The following is a 13,068-nucleotide window of genomic DNA, read 5'->3' on the forward strand; positions in this document are numbered from 1 at the left end:
AGTGGTACACTTGTAGTCTTGTGGTAAGCCAAGTGCCTGACTGGTTTGCTATTTGTTTGGTTTAAGATCATCCGACCTCTGGTTGGTCCGCCATGGGCCTTTGCCTAGTGGCGGCCCGTTCCCTGGTTTTGATGCATGAAGTGTCGGTGTCTTGTGTGTCTATTCAAGGTCTTCTGAGATGAAGGCACTCTTTTGGAGGTGGCGCTGGGTGCGCTATTTTCATCTGGGAGTTGGAGGGTATTCAGCTATGGCCCACAGCAGGTGGTCCATTTGGCTCTTTTGGGTGTTGTGAAGTAGTGAGGCCGGTGGTAGTACATGGTCTTCCTCATTGAAGTCTGGGGACTCTTGCGCGGAGACTTTGTGTCACTTCGCAGTCCAGCATGTAGTGTTCCATTGGGTGCGCTGACGACTTCTGACAGCAGACGCAGTCTCTGATGACACCGTTTCCTGTCTCATTCCCCTCGATCCCCACGTGGCTGGTGATCTAGTGTATGGTGACGGGACGTCCCTGTCGCTGTAGCTCTTGAAGTTGAGCGAGGATCGAGGTGACAAGCTCCATGTTGTCCTTTGGGAGGTTGTGTTGCAGCGCTCGCACTGATGACTTGGAGTCCGTGTGTATTATCACGGGCTTCGAGTGCATAGTGGCTGTGTATTTCAGGGCTTTGGAGATGACTACCGACTCCGTCTGTAGTGTGGAGCAGCCATCTGACAACCTCCAGAGGCGAGTATGATAACTTAGGGTGTGGAAGGCCACCCCCGACCTTCCCTCGTCTGCTTGGTTCCACTGTGCCGTCTGTGAAGTATGCTACAGCTTCAGCAGGTGTCTCGGTGGCCAGGGCTTTCACAACCAGTCTTCTCAGGTCTTCCTGCTGGAGGCTGGACTTCTCACCTCCCACTGCTGTGACTGCGAAGGTGGTTGGTGGTACCGGTGGTGTGGTGTACCCTACGTCTCCGGTGTGGATGCCGCCGCTTGAAAGGCTTGGATGGCTTGCATTCTGTGGTCTAAGTGAAGGGCGACCCGGACTCTGGCCTTCGTGGTTAAGGGTTTGTATGACCTGCAGGTCTTAGCTAGAGTCGCAGCTGTCGTCTGCTTGACTCTTGCTGCTAGGGGTGGCAGCCCTGTCTCCATCTGCAGGTTGTAGATCCTGGTCCACATGGGAGCTCCCAACATGGTCCTGAGTGCATCACTTTGGATGACCTCCATGTTGGTCACCTGGTCATCCCTCAGACCAATGAATGGTGGAGCACAGTGGTCTACCAGAGATCTGATGGCGGCGGTGTAGTGGGTCTTGAGCACCTCCATGTTTGCCCCAGCAGCTGGGGCTAGCCAGCGACCTCATGATGTTTTTCTCTGTTTTTTTGTTCTTTGTCGGAGATACTGAAGCTAAGTCCTGTAGCTGAGGTTTCGATCATACCACACTCCCAGACACTGGTGGGTGTCGACCCAGGGTTACTGGCGTTCCCTGAATGGAGAGCATCCTTGTCTGGCCTCGTGGAGCAGAGAGCCATCGCCCTTGTTTTGGTAGGGTTGATCTTGAGACCCAGTCTGCTGCACTCTTTTTCAACCAGCTTGAGTGCGTGTTGGGCGTTGGCAAATCTCGTGCGCCCTCGCACTATCACCTGGTCATCGGCGTAGTAGAGGAGCTTAACCGAAGGCCTGATGGGGAGTTTCACTAAGTTCTCCATCAGCACTTTGAAGAGTGTTGGGCTGAGGATGCCTCCTTGTGGGGTGCCATTTTCGAGGGGCTTGTGTGACGAGGCGACTCCTTGGAACCGTACTCGTTCCTGGCGGTGCATCAGGTAGTCCTGGATCCACTCGATGAGCCTGCCCTTGGACTCCCTTCTCAGCGAGAGTCTCTAATGTCGCCAGCGGACTGGTTACCTCGAAGGCTTTTTCCAAGTCCTGGAAGACCACTATAGCCGGTTTGCTGTCGATGATACTCAGTATCTCCGCCATGGTACTTGCTGACCCGTTGTTTTATGTGGAGGCGAAGATATGAGGTTTCATGGGGCCGACTTGCGATCCCTGGGTGTTAAAGAGGCAGTGAGGTCAGGTCTGTGAGGGGGAGCTATTCCCAAAAAGGAATGAGAGACGTCGAAGCCGAACGTCGCAAGCTTCTGACCTTTTCCATGCTGGTGGACCTGAGGTTAAGTCCGTAAGAGGGGCGCTTCACATGGAAAAGGCCATGTCATCTACAATTATAGAAGCGGATTTTGGTCTGCTACCGCCGACATCGAGTATAGGTGTGAGGGATTAATACTGCAGGTAAGAATGGGCCACCAAACACATTCTTCGCAAGATTGGTTATTGTTTACATTGGTTTACATGAGAGAGATACACAACAGGAGGCCTGATTGGCCCAGGACCGGGTTGTTCGGTAAAAAGAAAAAAAGGGATCTAACTTGACTAGAAAATGTAATTCCGCTCAGCAGGTTTTTAAGCTGTCACCGACACCCCGATGCTACACATTAGCTTCTACTGTCCCCGTTACCGCTGTCGTTTATACAGTTTATTTCTGGCGTTTTTCTCAGTCCACCGGAATTTATTAAATATTTATCTAAACGATGTTTGAAGGTATTTACAGTCTTAGCATTCACTACGTCTGACGTTAACCTATTCCAGTGCTCAACACACATGTAGGAAAGGAAGCGTTTTCCCACGTCCGTACTACATCTTCTAGTTTTGAGTTTTATTCCATTTGTCCTGGTAACCGTATTTTCTTGTATATCGAAAAGACGTTCGTAGTTCACTTTAGCAAACTTGCTCAGAATTTTGAACACTTGGATCAAGTCGCCGCGAAGTCTACGTTTTGTAAGGGAGAAGAGATCAATCGTTTTAGCCTCTCTTCGTATGCCAGATCTCTAAAAGGTGGGATCAATTTTGTCGCGCGTCTCTGTACTTGCTCTAATTGATTTTTCCTTGTATCTCTTATAGGTTGGGGACCGAAACTGGACTGTATATTCAAGGTGTGGTCTTATTCGAGAATTATAAAGTGTGAGAATTGTTTCTGGTGTCGTATAATCTATGTTCCTGCCTATGAAACAAAACATTTGGTTGCCTTTTTTACTTGTTGCTTGACACTGTTTAGTGTATTTCTAATTGTTACTGATGACAACTCCCAGGTCCTTTCCTTCATCGAGAGTTTCCGAATAGTTTGGAGTCGTAACGTATATTCTTGTTTCCAAAAGTGCATCACTTTACACTTGTCTACATTAAACTTCATTTGCCATCTGTTTGAACGCTCTGCTAGTTCGGTTAAGATCTCTCTGAATCATTTCGCAGTCCCGCCTGTTTACAGGCTGTCACCCAGTCGACCTTGGGTCACTACACACCCCATATAGTAGAGGGGGCAACGTCATCTTATTCGAAGTACGTCAGAAGTAGAATCGTCATAATGAAGAGGTAAAGTTATCGTATTCAAATGGTACTGTCATCGAACGCAAGCAGTAAAATCATCGAACTCAAGGGGAACTGTTATCGTACTCAAAAGGTAAGGCCATTATACTTCAGACGGAAAATTATCGTCCTCAAGGTGTACAGTCATTGTACTCAAGGTGTACAGACATTGTATTCAAGGTGTACGGTCGTACTCAAGGTGTACAGTCATCATATTCAAGTCATCGTACTCAAGAAAAGAATGTTTCCCAGGTGACAATAAGGCTGCTGACTCAGAGCTCCCCTTCTCAACACACCACGTCCGGTAATCCCACCCACCCATCCACCACGCCCACCCAGCTCACCAGGGGGGTCAGGGGAGGACAGACGCCCACTAGCATCCTCAAATGGGTGGAATTCCACCCTCTACAATGGAGTTCATAGATGCTCCATCGTGTTTTTGAAGGTGTTCAAGGATTATTAGACGTCTTGATTCCTAATGGAGATAGATAAGGTCTTCCTCAAGATGTTACAAGTCTTGAGAGGGTAAAAGTCTTAATCGGGACGTCAGACATCGTACTCAAAATGTCATACGTCCAAACCAAATGCCATGCTTCTTAATCAAGATGTTATACATCTCAATCGAGATGTTAGACGTTTAAAGTGACATTCCGCTTATTCAAAATGCTAATGTCTTAATGTTGAATACGTCTTAATGAAGATGTCATACGTCTTCATCAAAGTGTTGTAAGACTTCGAGATAAACTATATGCCCTGCACTATACAGTGTTGACCTTAAAGGCTCTATGCAGATGGGTATGGCCTATACACAGTCAGACGTCACACTTAAAGATATTGCATTTGGAGATCGATGTCTTCCCACAACTGTCGTCCTTTCTAGAGGGTTTTGTTTAGGTTTTAAACAATCAATCATCCACCCAACTACTCTCAGGACAATCTATGTATGTTTTTCTGTGCTTTTATATTTATGTTGCACCCTTAAATGTTAGCAGAAGGGTTTACCGTCTCCCAGGCTGCAGTTTAGAGAAGTATTCCCATACACATATATGTATGCTATCGTTTTCTATATTTTTGAATAGAGAAAACGTAGTCTTATCCTTTGAGGACATCCCTAACCAAACATGAAATTCCCTCTGGGTTTACTTTAACAAAATACATAAATATTAAACATAAATACTTAACCAAGAATTTCACGCAATTTATTTTTCTCATGTGGTCGTCATAATATCATTCAAAATAACGGCACGAGTCAGGAAAAGAAATGAGTGAGTGCAAGAATATAATTCGGCTTTTACAATATAGGATTGTTTTACAAGGACAAGAAATTGATATCAAAGAGCGGAGCACAGCTCATAGCACATTTGTGAAAGAATTGGAAATTAGTTTCAAGAACCTTTAGATGATTAGCACCTAACTTTTTCCATCAAAACGAATTTAAAATTTACGTATTTCTCAGAGACATCTTCACCTTTGTCTGACAGTTAATCATACCATAAGACTTTATCGGTATACATAAGACTTTACCGTTATAGGTAAGACTTTACTGGTATACCTAAGACTTTACCCGTCTCCTAAGACTTTACCGGTACACTTGACCGGCAGCCTAAAGAAGCATAATCGAAATGATGGCCAATCAAAGCCAATACAATAAGTTTTTAGATTTCATATCGAAAATGCAGGTGGGGGGGTGTAGAAAATTTTCAGTTTATCTGAAACTTTTAGTTAGTCATTCAGAAGCGATACTGACACTCACCTGATACTGATTGGTCTAACGTTACGTTTAATTAGGTCACTTGCCACTTTGATCCAGTCTCGTTTTCATTCAGCGATCCTTGGTGTAATGAAAGAAAACATGCTCATTATCAATGCTATGACGACTTAGTCTCTGTTAACCATTCGCTGACTGATTCCATCGCCACACTCAGGGTCCTCTGCCGTCACTTATATATTCTTTCCTGACACCAGTAAAGTCGGTGTTCATTTACACTTCACTACCGCGATCATGTCGTTGGCATAAGAATAGAAGAGGTTCGAGTATGGAACCTTGTGGAACGCCATATATCATACCTTCAGTATCACAGTTAGATGTGAGTGAAATCAAAGGATATAATTTTCATTACTAGTCCCTACACTCTGACTTATGCAAACATTAAGGTATTTGAATTTATCATTACACTCTGACGATCTATCTCCAGATGGGAACTCACACAGCAAATCCTTCTCTACAAGATATTATTTCAACTGGTTATATGCATCATGTTCGAACACTTCAGACATGGTACACAGTACGGACACAGCACAATCCTAGCCACATCTAGATCAATAAGTATGTTCCCATTATTTATAGACAATATAATGAGCAAGTGGAGGGGCATTTCCCCGCGGGAATTATCATGTACAACCTCGGCTGGAAGATTGTCTACGCCAGTAGCTTCACATACGCTCATGTGAACGCCAGTAGCTTTACATACGCTCATGTTAGCGCCAGTAGCTTTACATACGCTCATGTTACGTAAGGTTCGGCCCACCTGATCGTCTGCAACAGCAGCTAAACCAAACATATAATTTACAGTATCTTGACCAACATGGAATTGACTGATATGATTTGGGTTAAAGCGGCCAGCGAGTACGGATAATGTGTTCACTAAAGATAAAGCAATACTGGTGCTGAGGGAACCTCTTACACATTCAGCTACACAGCTTACACGTTCCGCCAAAACATGATGCATTATTAGTATTTAAGATGATGTTGCTAAATTTAGTTTTGACGAAGCAAAGAGGCCTCATAATTTTCGCCAATTTCTTCGATTGGTTCTTATCGTTGTCTTAATAGAGTGTTGATATTTTCGCTTTATCTCTCTTCATTTCTAACCTGGTTTTTTCAGTACCAGTATTACTTAATATCGACTGTACGCTGGATTGCTCGAGTCCTTTTCACGTGTGAGGTCCAATATTTCGTTGGCGATCCCCGGCCCAGGTCTTTGTGGAGGCCATACCCACTTGGCTAACACCATATCCGGAATGAATATAGAATTCAGTCTGGAAGCCTACCATCGCTTCAGCAGTGTGGATACAGTCCGTAACATCAGACCAGCCCCGCTCAGTAAGTGACTGAACAAAGTTCTTCTTGCTGTACTGTTTCACACAGTGAAGCTGGACGGTGTATTGTTTGTTGATCTGAGATTTAGTGACCTTATGTGTGTATAGAATATGGTCACTAAGTCCTGTGCTGATGATATCTTACTGATTCAGGTGGAGGACACACTCGAAGTGGTCCCAATGCCAGTTTTTGAAGGCCACACATTTATTTAGAAATACACAGAGGCGTTCACAAAAGCATTTCCCTCAGCGAAAACCATTACCCTCTACACATGACCGTCTCATATGTTCATGTAACTCATTCTGCTTTAGTAGACGGTGACAGACTCTGGTCAGAATAGGACGAGCCTTGGATGTGAGAATCTCAACTCAGCCAGCCTCAAAGCCGTTCTTGGACAGACCTGAACGTGAGCTAAATGACGGATCGTTCTGAGTCATACACACACACACACACACACACACACACACACACACACACACAGACTGCAGGAGGATGTATGCTGGTGTCTCATGCTCAATGTCGCAACGATAACTGTCGCCCTCGTCTTGTTAAGTTGACTTTCAGTGTAAGCAAATATGTCATCCTGCTCTATTTCAGGATTATGATAGTTTAGATACGCCCAGGGCATCTAATAACATATTCAATAGTGGGGTAATATCTCCAGTTGGTCTTACCATCTCCCTCATTACTCAAGAGCAAAAAGCAATTTTGCCCTAAGGAACTAATCCCTTTGAGGCCTTTTTTTGGTATAACGTAAATTGTAATCTTCCTTGTAAGTTTCTATCATCGTGACAATATAATGAGCAAGTGGAGGGGCATTTCCCGCGGGAATTATCATGTACAACCTCAAAATTTGCCCCGACAGTGAGAATTTATGGAAATATTTCCTTGATATATCTTTAATCTCACATGTGTATATAAGCTTAAAAGACGCTGTGAGGGTATATTACTAAACCTCACTTAAATTTCTTGAGTTATCCATACAAGATCTATCCTTAAAGAAAATAATACCATACATCACCTGATAGAAAATGTACAGAGCATGAAATTGTGGGTAACTAATATATTAACTTTTCATATGATCTTACGGGTAATTATCATGGTTATGTGGAATTGTTGTAACTAGGATCTTTACTTCTTACGAGAAGAAATGTAGATTTTCAGTAGACATTAAAATGAAGTACAAAGTTTAATGTGCAGTGAAAGCGTGTATGGCCTAAGAATTACCTTGAACACCTGACGAAAGTGTTCAAGATTTTTTTTGTTTCGATTTGTTGTTATAACCTGACGATGACGGCGTTAATAACCCTGGCAGTTGATGAACCTGAAGATCAAATAACACCGGCCGACAGTATAGAACTTTTTGTTCAACACGTCTCATTTTCTTTCTACGGATACATACTGTTTTTCAGTTCAGCTTCAGCTACATGATGCATAGGCGAAGGTAAAATGATAAAACTTGTACCAGTTCAAACGTTTTATTGCAGAAATTTAGTATTCATAGGTATATGGTATACCAAAGACACTTTCTAGAAAAAGTTAAAAACGTTGAACTTTAACCTTCTATGGCGATCTTCACAAGCTAAAAGCGCCGAGCTTTGGACTTCCTATGGTGCTCTGACTCAGGTTCATCCCTGTGTAACATGCAGCGGTAATCTACAACCATTCCTTCATTCCAGAAACCCTGGTATCGATGCTCCATCGCGCTGATGTCCTGATGGAAGCTTTCTCCTCGTTCGTCAGACACTGCTCCAAGGTTCTCTGTAAAAACGTCCAGATGTGAGTGGAGGAAATGCACCTTGGGCGAAATTCGCATTCAAAATCCGGAGATCTTATGTTTTCCCCAAGATAGTTCCTTATAGCAAACCGAAAGAGTTCCAGACCTCCAGCTCTAGGTCATCAAGATGTGTGCTGAAATTGTGGTCGTCCAAGAGTTTCTTCATCTGACGAAGAAGCCTTCTGTCAACTTGGCCTCGGTGATCTTCGGAAATTTTTCCACCACATACTCGAGTCCTTTCGAGTTTCTCTTGGTTAGTGTTTTCACGTATTGCTTCAGGAGACCAAGTGGGGGAAGAACCCGAAAATCTGATTTCTTTTTCCTCCAGAAAATGATGTAATATGTCATATAGCGTACAGTACAAGGCAGTAATGGGGCAGATAAAGCTCAAACGTTCAATTAGTCAATGATAAGTAAAATTCTTTTTCACATATTTGGTCAACTATGCCCTAAATAAAATTCGATAAGATAACGCCTTTACTTTTATGGATTCTTTTTTTTTCTCTTTTGTAAAACGTAAAATAAAATGGTAGACAGTGCGTTGATTAAATCCTATAAACTGTCGAACATTATTACAAATATTTGACCAAATTTTGATGATGCAACGATGTTTGTATGTCTTCTGACGTGACAAATGTTGATCTGGAAATACACGAGATGGTGACCTCTGAGTACTGCTTGAATGCTCAACTTTGTCAACAGATCAATCACCAACTGAGAACGAGGTCAGGTAATGTGGGATTCATAGTTCGTTAAGTGAAGGTTGTCATCAACTGATTCGAGCTCGGAAACTTCTTAGACTTCTCTCAATATCGTTACTTTCTCTAAAGTGTCAACCCCGACACCTTGTACTCTATAATCTGTGTGTCTGACACAGGAACAATTTCTGAGAACACTGCCTGTGTTGTGTATATCATCGGCATCATGATCCTCGAGGACAGCTGCAAGACGTGTATCAGCTTTGACGCAAGAGTTGATCCATCACATCACATCCTTGTAGAAAGTGGTCTTTGATCAATCACTCCTGTTACACATGTCTAACTTATCTGGATGTTCTGGGTTCAGTCGATAAGGCTCTTTTAACAACTATTAGTGTTCCTTACCCGCTATTTCAGGGTATGGGAAACGGGAGTTTTGGAAGTATAATGACAAACATGTGCATTGCGATGGTATTTTTTTTTTTCTTATTCAGGATCTTGATGGGTTACGATGCTGCTGGATAATAGATGGTGACAACTTTGATCCTTGTGACAGTAATGAGAACCCTGACCCTAAGCAATCGTTTCTGGTAGGAACAAACGCCTAAAATCAAACACAAGCGTTAAAGCACGATCATATAATGACTTTTAGTGTAACACATTGTTATACGACATTATCGTACTACGAAATTCGGTACAAGCCTAGTTACATCTGATTGTGAAATCAACAGATAATGCAATTTGATTTCAGTTGTCTTTATTCTCAAATCAATGGCGAAATGCTTGATCAAGCTACCGGATCAAAATAAACCATGCATGTAATGGAAGTTCTTAGGTACAACTTGTTTTCTATTCAGATTTTTCATCTAATTCAAGGATTAAGTATCAAATATTGGCAGACGTATAGCCTGGGCGATCAAAACTTTCGATAAGAATATGATCTCAGGTTCTGAAACCAAATCTAGCACGGATTCGAACGACGTTTATCGTGACATAAATGATATATTACTGAATGAGTTCAACTAAATATGGAAGCCATTCACTAAAAAGGTAACGATTTTGCTTCATACATGTTCGCCACTTCTTACGTTAGCAAGAAAACGTCAGGAACTCATTTACTCACACCCACAGCCTAGCCTTGCAGATCTTGCAGTGGTTTCTGCTGGCCAGTTCGTGTGCTTTGCCAAGTTCATTTCATTTGCAGATCCTCCTTCAATGTATACAATTTCGCTCCAGTTCGTTGTACTCAGTGGACACGTTATAGCCTGAAGGTTCAGCAGGTTTCGATAACACAAAGCTTCTTTCACTCCATCCTCTCATCCCATACATCCTTCTAACAAGTGTATCCTTTTGATTATTGTCTCTTGCATTAGTACGTTTATTTGTCCCAACCATTTCAGTCTCACAAACCATCACACCTCGCTAACACTCGCATTTCTCACACAATCAAACTCCTGCACACGACAGACTACCAACGAACCCATCCTCTTCCGTTCTTTTGCTTACAGGGTCCACACAATATCGCCGAGGCCACTGTACCCTACTAAACATACACGTACCTACTCTCTTAGTATACCGGAAACTATATTATCGATACACAGGTCTCTGGGGTTCACTTCCCGCTTTCAGCTGCACACCAACACAAGTGCAGCTACTACGGTACCCCGGAAGTCTTACAAGGCGTACGGGAATATACCGGGAAAGACACCGTACATGTAACATCTGCCACCTCTATATCACCTTCTCCCGGTACCACCCTACCCCACCATAAGACGCTCCCGAGGCTGCAGGAAGTGGCTGCGGGAGAGACTCCCTTGAAGCGAGAAAGTTCTTTAACGTGACTGTGTTTCACAGACGGTGATGCAGTCCTCCACTCGCGGTGTAACCTTAGGTAGGCGTCGGGGCGTATCCAAAGAGGGAAGGGGGCGATGGAAGTTCCTCCAGTTATATAGAATAGAGTAAACTTGATAATGATTTTATATTTTCTCAATGATTCGAACCCACTTTCAGGGATTCACATCATAGACTATACAACAAAGTTTGGGCGAGTCGGGGAAATTAGCGATGTGCCGAGGAAACCAGCAAACCACGCACAAACCAGCACCAAGCGCGTAGGGAACCCGCTAGATGTAGTGTGCAAGAAATTCTTTGACGGGGAAATCGATTTTTGACGTTTGTGTGTCACCATGCCTCCTTGGTGTTATCCATGGCTGCGTCTGCAGACGACGGTAACGAATTCATCCTGAGTTAGTTTATCATACATTTCCGAAGGAGAAAGATGGGTGAGTACGTGGTTGTTGCTGTTTACCTACAAATTACAAATAAGGAAGATTGTAACACAAACTTAAACTGGTAATATTATGTCCAGGGTTATATCTAATATCAATAAGGAAGGTCCACACATCTATGAAATAACCAGAAAGTTATATTCTGTAAAACAGAGACATAGGGTAGGTAGGTGGGTAGTTTTAGATATCTCCAGTAAAATGAGAAACCTATCCAGGTTTTAACAAGTTCAGAATTGCCAGGGCATCATGTATATTACTACACATAGCAATTGACCATTCACAGCTTTCTTGTTTGTACAAGTATCACACTTGTGCTGTACCAGCACTACTATGTATTGACTGACACTGTTACTATGACTGCAGGTGTTTTATTTGGAAAGAGGCAGTACATCCTCTGGCCACTGCAAGCAGAACAACACAAGACCTCCACCAACATTTCTTCATATGCAGCCATCATTTTTCTGCAAAGAACTACATTAATGAAAGAAGACTTCACAGTGATGCTTGCCCTGATCAAAACTTAGAAGGTAATCCAAATTTATAATCTAATAATATTTTGTCTCATATGTTGCAAAGTATTTTATAGTGAACATGTGAATATTTCAAAATCCAACCCCAAGTGAAGTGTGTTTGTTTCTTTTAGTCTGCTGTTGATAACAGTAGAATGCATACTGTATTTCACAATAATGTTCAGCATACTAACGTCCATAGGCTACATATGAGCAAGCGCAGTGTTTATATATATATATATATATATATATATATATATATATATATATATATATATATATATATATATGTATAGTGGTTCCAACAATTTTGTATGGTTGCGAGGCGTGGGCTATGGATAGAGTTGTGCGCAGGAGGATGGATGTGCTGGAAATGAGATGTTTGAGGACAATGTGTGGTGTGAGGTGGTTTGATCGGGTAAGTAACGTAAGGGTAAGAGAGATGTGTGGAAATAAAAAGAGCGTGGTTGAGAGAGCAGAAGAGGGTGTTTTGAAATGGTTTGGGCACATGGAGAGAATGAGTGAGGAAAGATTGACCAAGAGGATATATGTGTCGGAGGTGGAGGGAACGAGGAGAAGAGGGAGACCAAATTGGAGGTGGAAAGATGGAGTGAAAAAGATTTTGTGTGATCGGGGCCTGAACATGCAGGAGGGTGAAAGGAGGGCAAGGAATAGAGTGAATTGGATCGATGTGGTATACCGGGGTTGACGTGCTGTCAGTGGATTGAATCAGGGCATGTGAAGCGTCTGGGGTAAACCATTGAAGGCTGTGTAGGTATGTATGTTTGCGTGTGTGGACGTGTATGTATATACATGTGTATGGGGGTGGGTAGGGCCATTTCTTTAGTCTGTTTCCTTGCGCTACCTAGCAAACGCGGGAGACGGCGACAAAGAAAAATAAAAAAAAAAAAAAATATATATATATATATATATATATATATATATATATATATATATATATATTATGTAAACTGTTTATAATTGTGTTAATTTACGGATAAATTTACTGGTACCAAGAGCATTAACTACTTAGAGCCAAGCAATTCACTCCACACCTCCAATAATGTATTAGAAGATAATATAGGGAAGCATTATTGTTGCAAGAAACATGTTTTCATTTCAAAAAGTAATGCCCATATAGATATAGAATATCATTATATCCTTTATGATTTACCAAAATGTATATTTCACCTTTAGTATTTTTTCTACAGACCAAGATGTGTCAGGTTCCATAACCAGTAAAGAAGATACAGTGAGTGTACAACAGTTTCATCTGAATCCAGTCTTCAAATAATGGGT

General features: G+C 42.4%; 1 long non-coding RNA gene across 6 annotated transcripts in view; it reads left to right on the plus strand.

Moving 5' to 3' along the window:
- Positions 1 to 13,068, plus strand: part of LOC139746129 (uncharacterized) — a 218,941-nt gene that overhangs the window by 202,062 nt on the left and 3,811 nt on the right. For 2 of the 6 annotated variants that reach the window (XR_011712073.1, XR_011712069.1), the window contains exons 5-6: positions 8,177 to 8,527; positions 12,981 to 13,066. This is a non-coding gene — a long non-coding RNA (uncharacterized lncRNA). Of the gene's footprint in view, positions 1 to 8,176; positions 8,528 to 10,982; positions 11,255 to 11,623; positions 11,788 to 12,980; positions 13,067 to 13,068 lie in introns of all 6 variants that reach the window. The other 4 variants (XR_011712075.1, XR_011712070.1, XR_011712072.1 and 1 more) reach the window with 3 other exon arrangements.

This window comes from Panulirus ornatus, chromosome 64 (genome assembly GCF_036320965.1).
Source record: "Panulirus ornatus isolate Po-2019 chromosome 64, ASM3632096v1, whole genome shotgun sequence".
In the NCBI taxonomy this organism is placed as follows: domain Eukaryota; kingdom Metazoa; phylum Arthropoda; class Malacostraca; order Decapoda; family Palinuridae; genus Panulirus; species Panulirus ornatus.